This window comes from Cannabis sativa, chromosome 8, assembly GCF_029168945.1.
Source record: "Cannabis sativa cultivar Pink pepper isolate KNU-18-1 chromosome 8, ASM2916894v1, whole genome shotgun sequence".
In the NCBI taxonomy this organism is placed as follows: Eukaryota; Viridiplantae; Streptophyta; class Magnoliopsida; order Rosales; family Cannabaceae; genus Cannabis; species Cannabis sativa.
The window spans coordinates 15,860,655-15,877,710 of NC_083608.1; positions in this window are offsets into that span (position 1 = coordinate 15,860,655).

Below are 17,056 nucleotides of genomic sequence, written 5' to 3' on the forward strand. Positions count from 1 at the left end.
ATTTTCAAATAAAATTCTTAATTCACTACTTCCGTCTAAATAGGAAATAATAAAATCCTTTGATTCCTTTCTTCTTCTTCTTCTTTTTTTTTTTTCTCTTGAAATTTATAGTCAAGAAACGAGCCCTTAATAAAAAGAAAAATAAGGGTGCCACTGCCACATGCAATAAACATACTTTATTAAATGACTGCTGTAAACAAGCTAGGCTGGTGACTTAATATTTTAATAGAATTATGATGCATATTTTCAAAATTTGAAAGTCAAATCAAATTAGTAGTCTAGTCGGGTCTGGCCAATGGAGAAAAAAAAAATAAATATTGCAGTTTGTTGTTGGAGATGGATAATATAATGGTATAGATTTTTATATATAAGGGGTTGGTGAGGGTAGTTTTGGGTGGGGAAGTAGTGGGGTCAAAATCATTGGGTTGGACTAGTTTTCTAAAATGATATAATATATATTGTATTCACCAACCACAAAGATGGAAAAAAAAAAAGAAAAAAGAAAAAAGAAATTTGTGGGTGCATATTCTAAAAAGACTGCAATATCCTTACCTACTACGCCTATATTATGGCCTATATGACCCATATGGGCAAATGTGTATGTATGAACGCTGGCTTTACTACCACACAATATAACAAGTTTAGGCCTTTTTCATGTCGAAACAAACGACCAACCTTCTTACCATTAAATAATTAGGAGGATTAGCGGCCACCATGTTTGGTTTTTGACATTATTTTAAGAATAATAATCATACTAATAATTTTTTTTAAAAAAATCAACTTGTAAAAGTATGGTAGAAAGGAAGGGTGGGTGATAATTGAATTTTGTTTGTTTTGAATTGATATGTTTATAATTTACTCATTAAGTTTGTGTTTTTTATTTATATAAAAATGATTAGAAAAAAACTGGTGTAAGAATATGTATTTCATTATTATTGTGGTTTTATTAAGGGTTATTTTCAAAAATATGGGAAAAATTATTAAGGTTATTATAAATATGATATAAAAAGTAAATGATCAAACTAAAAATATGGTTTTTTTTCCTAAAAAAAACCATATTAAGTCCGACGACTATTCTGGAGTTTGATGTCGGTGCCGAAAAAGTTGCTGGAGTAGTTCCTGGTGTTGGAAAAATCGTCGGAGTTATTGCCAGCGTAAAATAAGTCGTCAGAATTGGCATTGTCGCCAGTAAAATCATTAGAAAAATCACCAAGAAAGTGGTTTTTTCATCAAGAAACTGGTTTCTTCACTAAGAAAGTGGTTTCTTCATCAAGGAACTAATTTTGTTACACAACAATAATAAAGATTATGAAAATAAAACAAAAATGATATACATTGAAAATAATTGAAACCAGTTTCATCAATCAACCAAATAGAGAAAAAAAGTTACCAAGAAACTGGTTTCTTCATCAAGAAATTGGTTTCTTGATGAAGAAAAAAAATCAGTTTTTTGGTGATTTTTTCGATAATTTTTCCGGCGACAATGCCAATTCTGACAAATTTTCTAGAGTTTACTGTCGGTACTAAAAAAAGTCACCGGAGTAGCTGCCGGTGTATTAGTCGTCAGAGTTGCTTACCAACGCCACAAAATTCGTTAGAATTGCCATTGTCGTCAGAAAAATTACCGAAAAAATTACCAAAAAACTGGTTTCTTCATCAAGAAACCAGAAACCAGTTTCTTGGTAATTTTTCCGGCGACTATGCCAATTCTGATGACTTTTCTGAAGTTTACTGTCGGTGCCGGAAAAGTCGCCGGAGTAGCTGCTAGCGTCAGAAAAGTCGTCAGAATTGGCATTGTCAACAAAAAAATCACCAAGAAACCAGTTTCTTAGACTTCAAGAAATCGATTTCTTGGTGATTTTTCAGTGATTTTTTCGGCGACAATGCCAATTCCGACGAATTTTCCGGCGCCGGGAGCAACTCCGACGACTTTTCCGGCACCGACCGCTACTCCTACGACTTTTTCGGCACCGGCAGCAAACTCCGGTGACTTTTCCGGCATCAATGACAAATAAAACTTCCTAAACAAATAAAAACATTAAATATGGGATTTAGAAACCTAATTACATATATATGGCATATCAAATACCACAAAAAAAAAAACACTTTCTCTCTCTCTCAAAAAAAAAAAAAAAAAAAAAAAAACACTTTCTCTCTCTCAAAAAGCTCAACCCCTGTAAAGATTATGGTTTTTATTCTCATCCTTTTGTTTATTTATCTTTCGAATCAAATTAAAAGCCTCATATATTCAAGCTTCCATTGGCAGGGTCTCTCTTATAGCGTGCAGTCTTCGTCTTCGTCAACCTGGACTGGAATAGGTATCGATCGGTTTCTGTTGTTGTTATAGGATCTGCTTCTTTCTTATGGAATCATCTCCAAGAACAAGTCTCTAAGCTAAGCACTCCTTTAATACTCTACTCTACAGAGTCATTGTTTACAATTCCTTTGTTTGTCATTTTCCAGTGGGATCTGATTTATTCTCTTTTCTTTAACATTTTTCAATCATCATATATTTGTCTTATTTAAAAGTGAAGACTCTTGATCATATTCATTCTTCAAGTTACCTTAAGAGGTTTCTATTTTAATTTTCTTTGTCTATCGTTTATTGTTGTAAATGAGTTCAATGTTTTTCTTTCTTTTTTGTTTCACAACTCTTTTATATTCTTTCTTTTTTCAATGTTTTTCTTTTTGTTATAGGTTTGTTTTATATTGATTTTGTTCTATTTTGTGCCATTATTTATGGCTTTGGCGCCTTACAAGCTTTAGCACCTATTATATGGTTGGGCCCCTAATTATTTAGGGTAGTTTGTTTAAATTTTCACGTTTTTCGGTATTGAATGTATAAGAAAATTTTGACACAATAATATTTTAAAGTTAATAAGTTATGCACTATACAGATTTATTTAGTCAGAATAAAAGGATTATTTTGGTTAAGATATGATTTAAAGAATATTTTAAACTGAAATAAGGTTTAAGAAGTTTTACTTTAAACGCTAATTCTTATTAGCTATGTTTTGGTTTATATTTTTTAGGAATTTTCAGCAAAAAAGAAAAGTTTTTGGAATTTTAGTATTCAGATTTTAATATTGTAGTTAATTAAGTAAAATGAAGAATAAGAATCTTGAGGATATTGTAATAAAGGGAGGTGGAAACACTAATTGTTAATATATTGGTTTAGATATATTTGGGAAGCAAATTATTATAAAAATTTAGTTTGTTCTCAATATTATGGGAATGTACCAAAATTATTTTATTATTTGTATTTTTAAAGAGTTTCTGGATGAGTGTTATTAGTTTTTTGATGGAAGAAATGGAAGTACAAATTTGATGGATGAGCTGCGCCATTATTTATGGCTTTGGTGCCTTTTAAGGTTTTTGCGCATGATTTATGGCTGGCCCCTAATTATTTAGGTTAATTGATTAAAATTATAAAATATCATGAATTTTAAAAATATTATAAAATTTAATAGCTAACAATTATGGTATATAATTATGAGATTATTGCCTTATTAGTTTATTATAGATAACATAATATTAATTTTGGGTATATGAAATATAAATATGAGTTTATTATAGATAACATAATATTAATTTTGGTATATAAATTATAAATGTGGGATTTTGTAATAAATTGGAGATAGGGACATTAATTGTGAATTGAGAATATTTTGTTTTATTTTATTTTTTATTTTTGGAAAGATATTGAAATAAATGGAAAGTAAATGCTAATGAAGTATTGAGATTATTGCCTTATTAGTTGTATAGGAAAATACTAATATGAATAGTTTTTATAATAATATGAATGGTATAATAATTAGGAGGTTATCTATTTAATTAATAATTAAGGAAGCATTATGTCATAATACCGAATTGGATTAATTAATATTAATTTAATATTATTAATTAAATGTATGATGAAGTGGTAATAGGAAAATGGTACTTTTGAATGTGAAAATTGCAATATTAAGTTTTAAGGATATTAATATAATTTTGGTTTAATTTAAGTTGAATAAAGATTATAGATACTATGTTTTACGCTATAAATAAAATAATAAATAATTTGACTTATTAAGGATTTTGACATGTTTTAGTCTATAAATAAGTAATATTTTTAAGAGATAAAATGAAATAATTAGTATATAATATTTTGAATATTTAAGGAATAATAGGTATTAAAAGGAAAATTTTATTTATGTTTGATTTTAAAAGGGTAAAATTAAGGAATAGGTATCCTATGAAGGTTATGAAATATAATGTTATAATTTAGTTGTAACTAGCCAAAGGGTAATCCCTTTGGCTAGTTCTAGTATTTTAGAGGGAGATCTAGCTGCTTAGTTTTGGTGGTTGGTTGATTCTCTTCAGTTTGAATAGTTTTCTAATTAAAGTTTTATGCTATTTTTATGTTTTTTTTTCAGGTGGAACTTCAGTATTTTATTGAGTTAGGAGCGTTTTTTGAAGATGCTATAGCTTTATTGTCTAAATTTCCGGGGGCAGTTTTGTCCCATGGGGCTCGCTCTAAGATTTTCGCGGCTCATGGTTGGCAAAGCATGCTCTGCGGTTAGACGATGAGCTATCCTGGTTCGAGGAGGTTCCAGCCGGCGGACGTGGGGTAGTAAATTCATGAGTGATTTTAATCACTTTGTCAAAAAAAAAAAAAAAAAACCACAAAAAAAAACCTAAAAACAAAAAAAATACCATATAAATTGGCCAAACTTAAATGTGTCATATTTATCATAAGAACTTTTAAAATCACATACTAAGTGTAATTTCCTCTTTTATTTAAGAGATTATTTCACAAATACATAAAAACAATAAAAAAAATTACAAAAATACGATTTTACGGAATTTTAAATATTTTTACGATTTTTTAATTTTATTTACAGAAAATACGGACTTTTTATGTTGTACTCTTGATAATTTGTTGTTGATTTTTTTTTTATATGTATGTTATTTATTGTTGTTGTTTTGATGTTATTTTTATATAGTTTCTTGTTGTTTTCGTGTTGTTTCTATGGAATCCGTAAAAATTAAAAAAGAAAAAATTTGTAAACGTAAAAATGTATTTTTTTTTTATAAAAAATAGTGATTTATATAATTATTCCTTTATTAAATTTTGTAAGTCAATTTGAGTCATAAGCGAGCCTTTAATTGTGTTATCGTATTTGACTTAAAATAGTCTAGTCTAATTATTGTACATTTGATTATGAGATTTGGTGAGTGAGATTTATAATTGTGGTTTCTATTGTCTTTGCAAATGTCAAATATTTAAACCTTAAAATCTAATATATTTTTTACTTATGTATATATGTAATGTTAAGTATAGATTTAAGTTACTCCATGAATTTGGGAAACATCCTATTAGAATAATATCCCCTTTTTTTATTTATTATTTTTTTTTTTTATAAAAAGAATAGTTTGGTTTTGAATTTGGGAAATGTTTGTGAGAAAAATTTATTCATATCACTTTATTGGCAAGCTAGAAATGCGTGTGTATGTACGCAAATAACTAGAGAGAATGATGTTTTAACACCCATACCAAAAAATATACAATTGAATGGAAAAGTAGGCATATCCAAAATATAAACAAATGGGCCTAGGAAACATATAAAATGTTGGACTTTTTTTTAATGTGAAAATTACATTAAATATGGAATTTTATAAAAAAAGTTAGAAAAATATGGCATTTATAAGTTTGCTACTCTTCTATAGCATTTTTTCACATTTAAGATTTTTTTATGGTATTTGATATGCCATATTTTCATAAACTTATTATCCAATCCCATATTTTATGTTTTTGTTTTTAGCTTAATTAGTTTTATTTTATTTTTTAATTTATTTTATATTTACATTTAAGGTTTTTTTTTTTATTTGGAAAATTTACACCAAATACTACATTTTTTTTTTTTCAAATATTACATTTTTAATTTGACAAGAACATTTTACTTTTATACTTTTCTTAATTTTTTTTTTCTTTTGTACTGTTTTTTACTTATTGAAGCTTCATAAAGTTTTTTTTTTTGTCTTTTTTATATATTTTTTAGTCAATTTTGGCTTTCTTTTTTCTTTTCAATTTTTAAGTTAGTTGCTACTTTTTTTTTTCTTTCTTTCTCTTATCTCTCTCTATTTTTTTTTTAGTTTCTCTTCGTGTCTCTCTTCTTTTTTAATATTTTTTCTCAAACTAATTTTTTTCTCTTAATATATATAATAAGTGTACATTTTTATATTTCATTTTTTTTTTACAAAAATTAAACTTATTTTTTTTTATTTAAACTACTATTTATTTTTTCTTGATAAAAACTAATCATTCCATTAAAAACCGCAGAAAAAAAAAAAAAACCAATTTCATCAACACATCCTGAAAAAAAAAACAATATAAAAAATCATAATCTAAAAAGAATCCAAACTTTAAAAACTAGTTTCATCAACATTGAAAGAAACTAATAATTTCATTTAAAGAATAAAAAAAATAGTTTCATTAACAAGATAATGAAAAAAATTACAATCTAAAAACGATACTAACTTTAAAAACCAGTTTCATCAATATTAAAAGAAACGAATTATTTCATTAAAAGAGGCAAAAAAAAAATAGTTTCATCAATAACATAATAAAAAATACACAATGCCTAATAACTAAACTTTTACAAACGATACTAAATTTAAAAACCAGTTTCGAACTTATAAATTTTATATCAATACCTAATAATCAAACTTCTAACTTCATTCTTTATTTTGGCATTTAATTTTCTATTTTCTTGCTCAAAAATTAAACTTAATTTAAACATACAATATGCAGCAAATATAACAAAGAGAATCATAAATTAAAATCAAAGAGAAAAAAAAAGAAACAAAGAAAATTAAAGCGACAAAAATGCAATAAAAACCATAAAAAAATAACCAAAAAAAAACAGTGGAATGTGAGAAACCAGTTAGTAAAACAACCAAAATAAAAACAAACGAATAAAAACCAGTTTATTGAAATAAATTAATAAAAAATTGAATAAAACTCAATAATGAACAACAATAAAAAAAATCAGTTATAACAACTAGTTACTTAAAAAAAACCAGTTATGAAAATAATAAAATAATATGTTTCTTAGAAACTGATTAATTAAAATAAAATAAAAATTGTTGTTCAAATATCATACAATAATAAAACTAGTTTTATACAAACTAAAAAATATACAATAATATCATAAAAACGGAGCAACCCCATTACAGAACAGTTAAAACCTGTGAAATCAGTTTCGACATGTGAAACCAGTTTTGACGTTATAAAAAATCATAACAAAATACAAATGTTAATAATAAAGTTAATTGAAACCAGTTTCATCAGACAATCAAATAGAAAAACACACACACGCACACAAAAATACAAAAAAAAAAAAAACTAATCACAAATATAATCAAAACAACACATAATGCATACCAATAATTTAATAACAAAATATAAGTGTAAGTTTCAAACCTAGAAATAAAATAATAAAAAAGTAACTTGAAAAAAATTTCTAATAACATAATGAAACTATTTTTTTATTCTTTTAATGAAATTATTTGTTTCTTTCAATGTTGATGAAACTGATTTTTAAAGTTTATATTATTTTTAAATTATAATTTTTTATATTGTTTTTTTTTTCAGGATGATGTTGATGAAACTGGTTTTTTTTTCTGCTGCTTTTAATGAAATAATTAGTTTTTAACAAAAAAAATAAAGAAAAAAATAGTAGTTTAAATAAAAAAAAACAAGTTTAATTTCTGTAAAAGAAATAATATCTATAGTTGAGATCATTTTTTATTTATTTTAGTATTTTATTTTTTTTTAAAAAGAAAAAATAAATAAAAAGAAACACAAATTTAAAGTTTTTTATGGCATTCCTCGTGACTTTTTCCCATATTTGTAAGTTTTTTTAAAAAATGTCATATTTAGTGTAATTAAGTTTTTATGCCATATATATCAAAACTTACTTTTATTTTCCTACATTTTTGTAAATAGCCTTTTTTTTATAGGTGTGAAATTACAATAGAATAACTTTTAATTTATTATAAAAAATTAAGTTCGAAATTGAGTCAATTACAAATAAGAATAATCTTTAAATCATAATTTGTTTTACATTTTTAAAGTCCTGTCTAAAGAATGTATAAATCTGTATAAGAATATTTTTATCTTAATAAAAAAAATATGTAGATTATAAATTTACTTATGTAGAATTAATATTTTTATTTTAAATTGTAATATATATATAAATATTATATTTAATTAAAATAATTTTATTATGATATTATATTAGAAAAAATTACATAAATTGCTATTTTCAGTGAAATATATACACTTTTACCTTCAAAGTTTTATTTCTACATTTTTACAGGATTATATAAAAACATAAGAAAACCAATAAAAGTAACAGAAAAATAACAGCATAAAAAATAATATACAAATAATAAAAAATTAATAACAAAATAACAAGAGTACAACATAAAAATACATCAAAAGACCGTATTTTATGTAAATAAAATCTTAAAACCCGTAAAAATATTTAAAATTCTGTACAACCGTATTTTTATAATTTTTTTTTTGTTTTTGTATTTTTTTTTTTTGAAATTATCCCATATCATTTAGGATTATTTATTGTTATTGTTGTTACATTTAATACTTTTTGGTAATTTTTTTTGTCTAGTGTATCTCTATTTAGTTATAACCTCTAAATTAAAATATAGTTTGCTTGATCTCAAATGTATTTTTAAATAAATATTCTACTGTATTTATATTGGGAACTTTACAATTATATACTACAGAAAAACTACAATTTTACCATGTAAAAAATAATATACCCAATTTAATTATAATATTAGGGAAACTTACAAAAATACTACTTTTTTACCAAATGTTTTCAAAAATACTGGGACACGGCAAACTTTACATTTTTACTGTCCAAGCCCATTTTTATTTCTTTTATACTGCCCAGGCCCAATATATTTACTTTTATACTGTAAACAGTAACAAAACACAAACAGCACCTCTCCTTCGTGGTTGGGGACGGACAAATCAACACCAGAATCATAGAAACACCAGGAAAAAACCATAAAATCTGGCAAAGAGAAAAAATTACTAAATCAAGAACAAATTACTATTTTGTAGTGTTATTTTACTGTTGTTTTAATATGAAAAAAGGTCACTGAAATATTGTGAAAAATGACAGGACATAGAATCTATACCAGTTCTCATAAAGAGCAATGGACAATGGGAAAAAGAACATAATTATTTCAAGAGAATGTGACAATGCTCGAAAAGACTACTAAAACAACAAAAAAAAAAAATAAAGAACATAAAAACAAGCATAAAAAAATTCTGGAATGGTAGTATTCCGATCGGGTGTACTTGGATTCCCAATCCTATAAAAAAATATAAGAAAACACTACTAAAACAAAATTAAAACAACACAAAAAAAAAAATAAATAAATAAAGAACATAAAAAACAAGCATAAAAAACATTAAAATTGAAAAAAATTAAATGACACACCTCAACAACCCTTTTTCCAATTATGTCTTCAACCAGATCAGTTGATTGAACAATCTTCACTTGATATTTACCCTTTCTCTAAGAGTTAACAAAATAAAACCAAAACAACAACAAGACACAGAGTCAAACAAACAGAAAACTATAAAATAGGACTAACAAAAAAAAAACATGCAAAAAAAAAAAAAAAATGAGAAATAGGAAACATAATTGTTAGATATTAGGTGTATATTAGCTGTAAGAGAGTTAGATATTTAGTAGATATTTAGTAGATATTTAGTCTCCTAACTCTGTATATAAATATGTATTATTCTATGAAATCAACACACAATTCGAATCACTATTTTCTACATGGTATCAGAGCATTGTGATTCAAAATTCGAAATTCGAAATTAGGGTTCTGAAAAAAAAAAAAAAATTAGGGTTTGAGTTTAGGGTTGTTTTCGAAAATCCTATTTGGAGTGAACATCTTTTCTCACCGCCCACATGTGAGGATCGCCTGTACCCGCCGATCTACACACCCCCGCAGTCCGGTCGCCGGATTCCTCGCGCGTGGGGCTCACGCGCCGCCTGAAGCTTCTGCGCGTGGGGCTCACGCGCCGGCGCGTGGAGGCGCGTGTGACGGCGCCTTCGACGGCGGTCTGTTGCCGATTCTTCACTGGGTTCTTCTAAGCCCACTCGCATCTGTTCTAGGTTGTAATTCGGTGTTTGTTTGTCTTCTTCGTGTTTGGGTGTTCATTCCTTGGTGTTCTTTTGTTCTTTTTCTCTGTCCTTTGTGTTTGTTTTTGAGATTATGGCAGAGATAAGATTAGATTCAAAATCAGTTGTTGTTTCTGATGTTGTTCCCGTGATGTCTAAAATCACGGATCATAAGTTGATTGGTTCGAATTATTTGGAATGGAGTAAGACGATTCGACTGTATTTGAGGAGTATTGACAAAGATGATCACTTGACTGACGATCCTCCTGAAGAAACAAACGATTCAAGGAAAATATGGCTCCGTGAGGATGCTCGCTTGTTCCTTCAAATTCGAAATTCTATCGATAATGAGGTAATTAGTTTGATTAATCATTGTGAATTGGTTAAAGAACTAATGGGTTACTTGGAGTTTTTGTATTCTGGCAAAGACAACATATCTCGCATATATGATGTTTGCAAAGCTTTTTATCGCGCGGAGAAACAAGATAAGTCTCTTATGAATTATTTTATGGCTTTCAAGAAAACATATGAAGAACTTAATGTGCTATTACCGTTTAGTCCTGATGTAAAAGTTCAACAGCGCCAACGAGAACAGATGGCTATTATGAGTTTTCTTGCAGGACTCTCATCTGAATTTGACTCTGCAAAGTCACAAGTTCTCTCTGGTTCTGATGTCTCCTCTTTACAAGATGTGTTTACTCGTGTTCTTCGCACAGAGACTACCTCTTCAACTCCTCTGAATAGCGCCTTGGTGAGTCGTAATAATTCTGCACCGGAAAGAAACTCTACTCCAAGTGGATTTAAAGGAGGTAATTCACAAGGACCTGATAACCGCACACCAAATTCTGGGAGCATCATGTGCAATTATTGTAAGAAACCAGGCCACACCAAGTTTGAGTGTAGGAAGTTACAATTTAAGAATCGACAACAACACTCTGCCAATATTGCAAGCACTAGTGATGCATCTGACAAATCGGTCCTTATTTCTGCTGATGAATTTGCCAAGTTCTCAAGGTATCAGGAAACACTTAAGTCTTCATCTTCTTCTGTCACTGCGATTGCTGAATCAGGTAACTCTAATGCATGCCTTCTTTCCAAATCCTCAAAATGGGTCATTGATTCTGGTGCCACAGATCATATGACAGGTAATTCCCGTCTCTTTTCCACTTTTCAGTCTCATAGTCCCACTTCTGTTGTCACCTTAGCTGATGGGTCAACAGCTTCTGTTCTTGGATCTGGCACTATTGTTCCTACACCTATGCTATCTTCGTCATCAGATCCGGAAATCTCAGATGATCTTCCCATTGCACTACGTAAAGGTAAACGCCAATGTACTTTTCCTATTACTTCTTTTGTGTCTTATAATCATCTCTCATCTTCTTCTTGTTCTTTTATTGCTTCTCTTGATTCTATCACTATTCCTAAAACTGTTCGAGAAGTGATGTCTCATCCTGGTTGGCTTGCTGCAATGATAGAAGAGATGAATGCTTTGGTTGCGAATGGTACTTGGGTCTTGGTTGATTTACCTTCCGGAAAACAGGCCATCGGGTGTAAATGGGTGTTCACGGTTAAATTCAATCCAGACGGCACAGTTGCTCGCTTAAAGGCCCGTCTTGTTGCCAAGGGTTATGCTCAAACCTATGGAGTGGACTATTGTGATACTTTTTCTCCTGTTGCTAAACTCACATCTGTTCGACTGTTCATTTCCATGGCAGCTACTCATCATTGGCCTTTGCATCAGCTTGATATTAAAAATGCTTTTCTTCATGGAGATCTTGAGGAAGAAGTATATATGGAGCAACCTCCTGGGTTTGTTGCTCAGGGGGAGTTAGGGCGAGTTTGTCATCTTCGCAAATCTTTATATGGATTGAAACAAAGCCCTCGTGCTTGGTTTGGTAAATTTAGTCAGGCTGTTGAGAAGTTTGGTTTGTTGAAAAGTAAGTCAGATCATTCTGTGTTTTATAAAAGATCAACTGTTGGTATCATTTTGTTAGTGGTGTATGTTGATGACATCGTTATTACTGGAAGTGATACTGAAGGCATCTCATCCCTTAAGTCTTTCATTCACACCCAGTTTAACACGAAAGATTTAGGGGAGCTCAAGTATTTCTTGGGGATTGAAGTTACTCGGAGTAAACAAGGTATTTTTCTGTCTCAAAGAAAGTATGTACTTGATTTGCTAACTGAGACAGGGAAATTGGGATCAAAACCCTGCAATGCTCCAATGAATCCAGCTGTGCATCTTACACGTGATGGGAAACCATTTGAAGATCCTGAGAAATATCGCAGGTTAGTTGGAAAGTTGAATTATTTAACTGTGACTCGTCCAGATATTGCATTCCCGGTTAGTGTTATCAGTCAGTTCATGTCTTCTCCAACAATTCATCATTGGGCAGCATTAGAACAAATTTTATGTTATTTAAAAGGAGCACCAGGACGAGGTATAGTTTACAAGGATCATGGACATACCCAGATTGAGTGTTTTTCTGATGCAGATTGGGCAGGCTCCAAGGTAGATAGACGATCCACTTCAGGATATTGTGTATTTGTTGGGGGCAATCTGGTCTCTTGGAAGAGTAAGAAACAAAATGTTGTATCTAGATCCAGTGCTGAATCAGAATATAGAGCTATGGCCCAGTCTGTGTGTGAGGTAATATGGATTTATCAGCTTTTGACTGAATTTGGGTTTAAGACTTCTATTCCAGCAAAATTATGGTGTGATAATCAAGCTGCTCTTCATATTGCCTCGAATCCCGTATTCCACGAGCGAACTAAGCACATTGAGATTGATTGTCATTTTGTTCGTGAGAAAATTCAACAAGGTCTGATCTCCACAGGATATGTGAAGACCGGAGAACAACTAGGAGATATTTTTACAAAGGCTTTGAATGGGGTGCGGGTTGATTATCTTTGTAACAAGCTGGGCATGATTAACATCTATGCTCCAGCTTGAGGGGGAGTGTTAGATATTAGGTGTATATTAGCTGTAAGAGAGTTAGATATTTAGTAGATATTTAGTAGATATTTAGTCTCCTAACTCTGTATATAAATATGTATTATTCTATGAAATCAACACACAATTCGAATCACTATTTTCTACAATAATCAACTTGAAAAAAAACCCTAAAACAACACAAGATCAATAGAAAAAAAACCTTATCAGATTTGGGAGACTTTGGAACTTTGGCTCAACTCAAAATCTGAGTCTGAATTTCAACCACGGGACGAGGACGAAAGGACATCCTCCTCTTCGAAGTTTCACCAAGAAACTTGCGTTTGCTTGGAACTGATGAGGTAAGGCTTGGGGATGTTCCTTAAAGATTTTTTTACCCATTGAGGATCGACACAAGTTTTTCTGAAGCATTTTTGGGGGATTTTTTACAACTGGAAAAGAAGACTTTGATAGAATAATAACCATAGATAATAAACAAGCAAAGTATTAATATGAGAAACCAACAAATAAATGGGGAAAAATATAGAGAGAAAATTATAATAAAAACAACAACAACAACAAAAACTGCATAAATTTGATTTAAATAACCATTAAAAACTGCCCTAAGAGAATAACTGGATGTATTTTTTTTTTGAAAAAAAAAAGAACACAAGAAGAAGATGATGAATAGTTAAATGGGATAGTGGATATATTATAAACTACCAAAACGTGGTGTGAAAGAGAGAGTAATTGTATTGAAGTGATGATTACATTGAATTAAAAGAAAAAAAAAAAGTCTACTACAAATGTGACAATACACAGTCACATCAACCTTTCTAACACTTAAAATACAAAATAATAATAATAATTGTTGACCGAGATTTTCGGCAACCATTAAAATATAATTATAGTATTGAGCTGTAAGAAAGCGAGATGAGGATTTTTACGTGGTTGGGGCGTTAATGAGCCTTAGTCCACGAGTCTTTGTTATTAATGGATGTATTTAATACAGATTCCACACTTGAGGGAATGTTATCCTCATAAATACAGAGAATGTTCTTGGTGAGTATTTGCTCTTCTTGCTCATATGCAATCCAAGATTCTCGACCCCATTAAATGAGTTTTGAGGGGTATTTATAGTGTTTTGGTGGGGTAATCCCCAGAATTGTTCTTACAAATGTATCTGTAAGTATCCATAAAGTTGGGTATTCCCAATGAATATACCATGGGTGATGCATGGTCAAATCCCTAGGTGCTGTAGGGTTTTTATGAGGAATGTCCTTTTTGCCTTGTGATTGACGTGACTCTTCGCAGAGTAGCCGTCGCTAGACTTAAATGATCATTCTTGTGCGCCGCTTTGTTTGGGGGTTGTGCCGTCAGACTTTATTGCGTGTTACAGTCCCAACACGCTTCCTCCCATGCGGCATTAAATGCGACTTGATTGCTCAAGAGAGGCCTGACACATCCCGGAGAGGCTTCATGCTATGCGAGCTTCCGGGGGCTTGTACTCCGGGTGCCTCCTCCGGGACCTGTGCCCAGGGTGCTTCCTTGTGGCATACAAAGACTTATCACATATTTACAAGTTATCTGATCCACGTGTCCCTACTTGACTGGTCCACGTATAATGGGCGAATTTAGGGGCAACATTTACCCCCCAAGCCTTGTTTACTTGGAAAATAAACCAAGGCTTGTTTAGGTGCCTCCGGTTGACTCCTCGGTTCCCTGGCTCAAGCCCAGAGCGCGTGGGGGCACATTTAATGATGACATTTAATGCAGCGATTCGCTTTTTGCAGAGGTGTCTCCGGCCGCCTCCTCGGTTTCTTGGCACGAGCTTAGGGCGCGTGAGGGTGCGTCTAATGATGGCATTAAATGCAGCGATTCGCTTTTCTGCAGAGGTCGATTCGTTTCACGCCCTTTGATTGATGCGGCGCATTAATGGTGTCAGACGGATACTCAAACGTTTCCACCGCCTTTATGGCAGCTCAATCTGATCCGTTGATCTTTGGGTATTTGAATCGTGTATCTCCCTCACCGTACGATTGGTAGGTGGGGACGCCTGTTCCTCATGCACTTTTGCCTATAAAAGCCACCATCTTTCCTTCATTTCGGTTACTTTCCATTCCTTGCCATTTTTGCTCGAATTTCTCAGAGAGAAAATTCTCCCAAAATAGCACGAACCTTCTGAACACTTTGCCATTTTTTCCAGTTTTTCCTTGTTTGCTATCATCATTTCTTCTCAACTTTACTCGGCCACACTCAGGACCCCCAGTTCAACACTTTACTGTAAGTTTCTTGCATCCTTTGGTAGTGACATGCTTTTACTTGCTTTGTTTGTTTTTCTGGGTTCGTACTTTGAGATTTCTGGGCATGCAAGTGTTTAGGTTCTTCAGGTGTTTTGTTTTGTGTTTATTGCTTTAGTTGTAAGATCGCCATTATCATGCCTCTGTTATTATCGTGCATTTTTGTTGAGGAAAACCATAGGTTCTTTGTTCAACGGTTGCTTAGGGCATAGAATGGGGTCTTTTTCCTTCTGTTTCTCTTACTGTGTAAAACCACTTTCTGCGATTTTACTGCACCCGAAACTTGTTCAGGGAATCTTTCTAGGGTTTCCCATGTGACACGTGTCCGGAGGGGGCCTCTTTCCAGCGGTTAGGGGACCCCCACTCCCTTTTTCTCGACTTAGGGTTTGGTATGGGACCTAACTGCTGGAATTTTCTCTTTCTTTTTTTTTTTGATTTCACAGAGTACAAAATGTCGGCCTCTGGTTCGAAATCTTCGAAGAAGAGCGGGAAAGGAACGACCACTCTGGAGGAGGTTTCCCTGGGACCTGTTGCCCAGGAGGGGTACAAATCCCGAGCGACCGGGTGGGAAGCGGCTGAGCTTCATTCCACCCTAACCTCTCCTCACCAGCTGGAGAATATTATAGACGTTGCTGGGATCAAACCTTCCACTTCGGGGACCTATCACCGGCCACCTCGCGACTCGGAGACGCCTAATCATAATTACGACGGCTTCGGGGCCTGGAGCCAGACACACCTGATGGCCGGTGCCATGCTCCCGCTTCAAGATTATTTTGTTAATTTCCTTGTATTTGTCGGCCTTGCGCCATATCAACTCATTTCTCAAGCTTATCGCCTGCTTTCAGGCTTATTTATTTTTTATACCGCCCGCAGATGGGGATCTCCCAGCCCGGCGGAAATTTTATATTTTTATGAACTTGTATCCGTCCCCAAGAAAGGGGACAAACTTAAGGACGGTTTCTATGGGTTCCGGATCCATCCCGCTAACGAGGGGGTGGTTCCGTATAATAGGCAGACTCACGTTAAGGAGTATCGCCATCGCCTTTTCTTTTCCTCCGGGTTCCGGGCAGTGGATCACCCGGAGCTCCTTACTGAGTGGGTGAGGATCCCACCTTATCAGCGGACGGCCCCTACTCAGACCTTCCTCCGGAGGGCCCAAGCTTTTGCCTCCTACGACCGCGCCGATCTCGATGTCGGGGGTTTGGTCACCACGGAGAACTGCAGGAAGGCCAAACTTATCCTTCCGCATCAATCCGTGGAGGACTCTAACCTCTCACGGGTCATCTGTCCCAACGTAAGGGTGCCGGTGGCGGAGAAGGCCTTCCGGGATGAGCTTATTGCCACGGCAGAGAAAAAATACCAAGATTATCTCTACCGGAAGGCCCAGGAGAAGGCGTACTCTCAGGCCCAGGCTGCCTCTGGGAGGGGACTTCGCGTGGGGAGCCCGGTGGTGCGGAGGAGCCAGGCGATTGCCGGGAAGTTCGAAGCTAAATTTTTTGACAAGATTCTTCAAGAAGAGATTGGGGATCGTCCTGCCAGGAGGCCCCTTCGTATTGAGGATTCTTCGGAGAAGCAAACCCCCTGGCCACAGCCTTCGGTCCCAGAGCCAAACT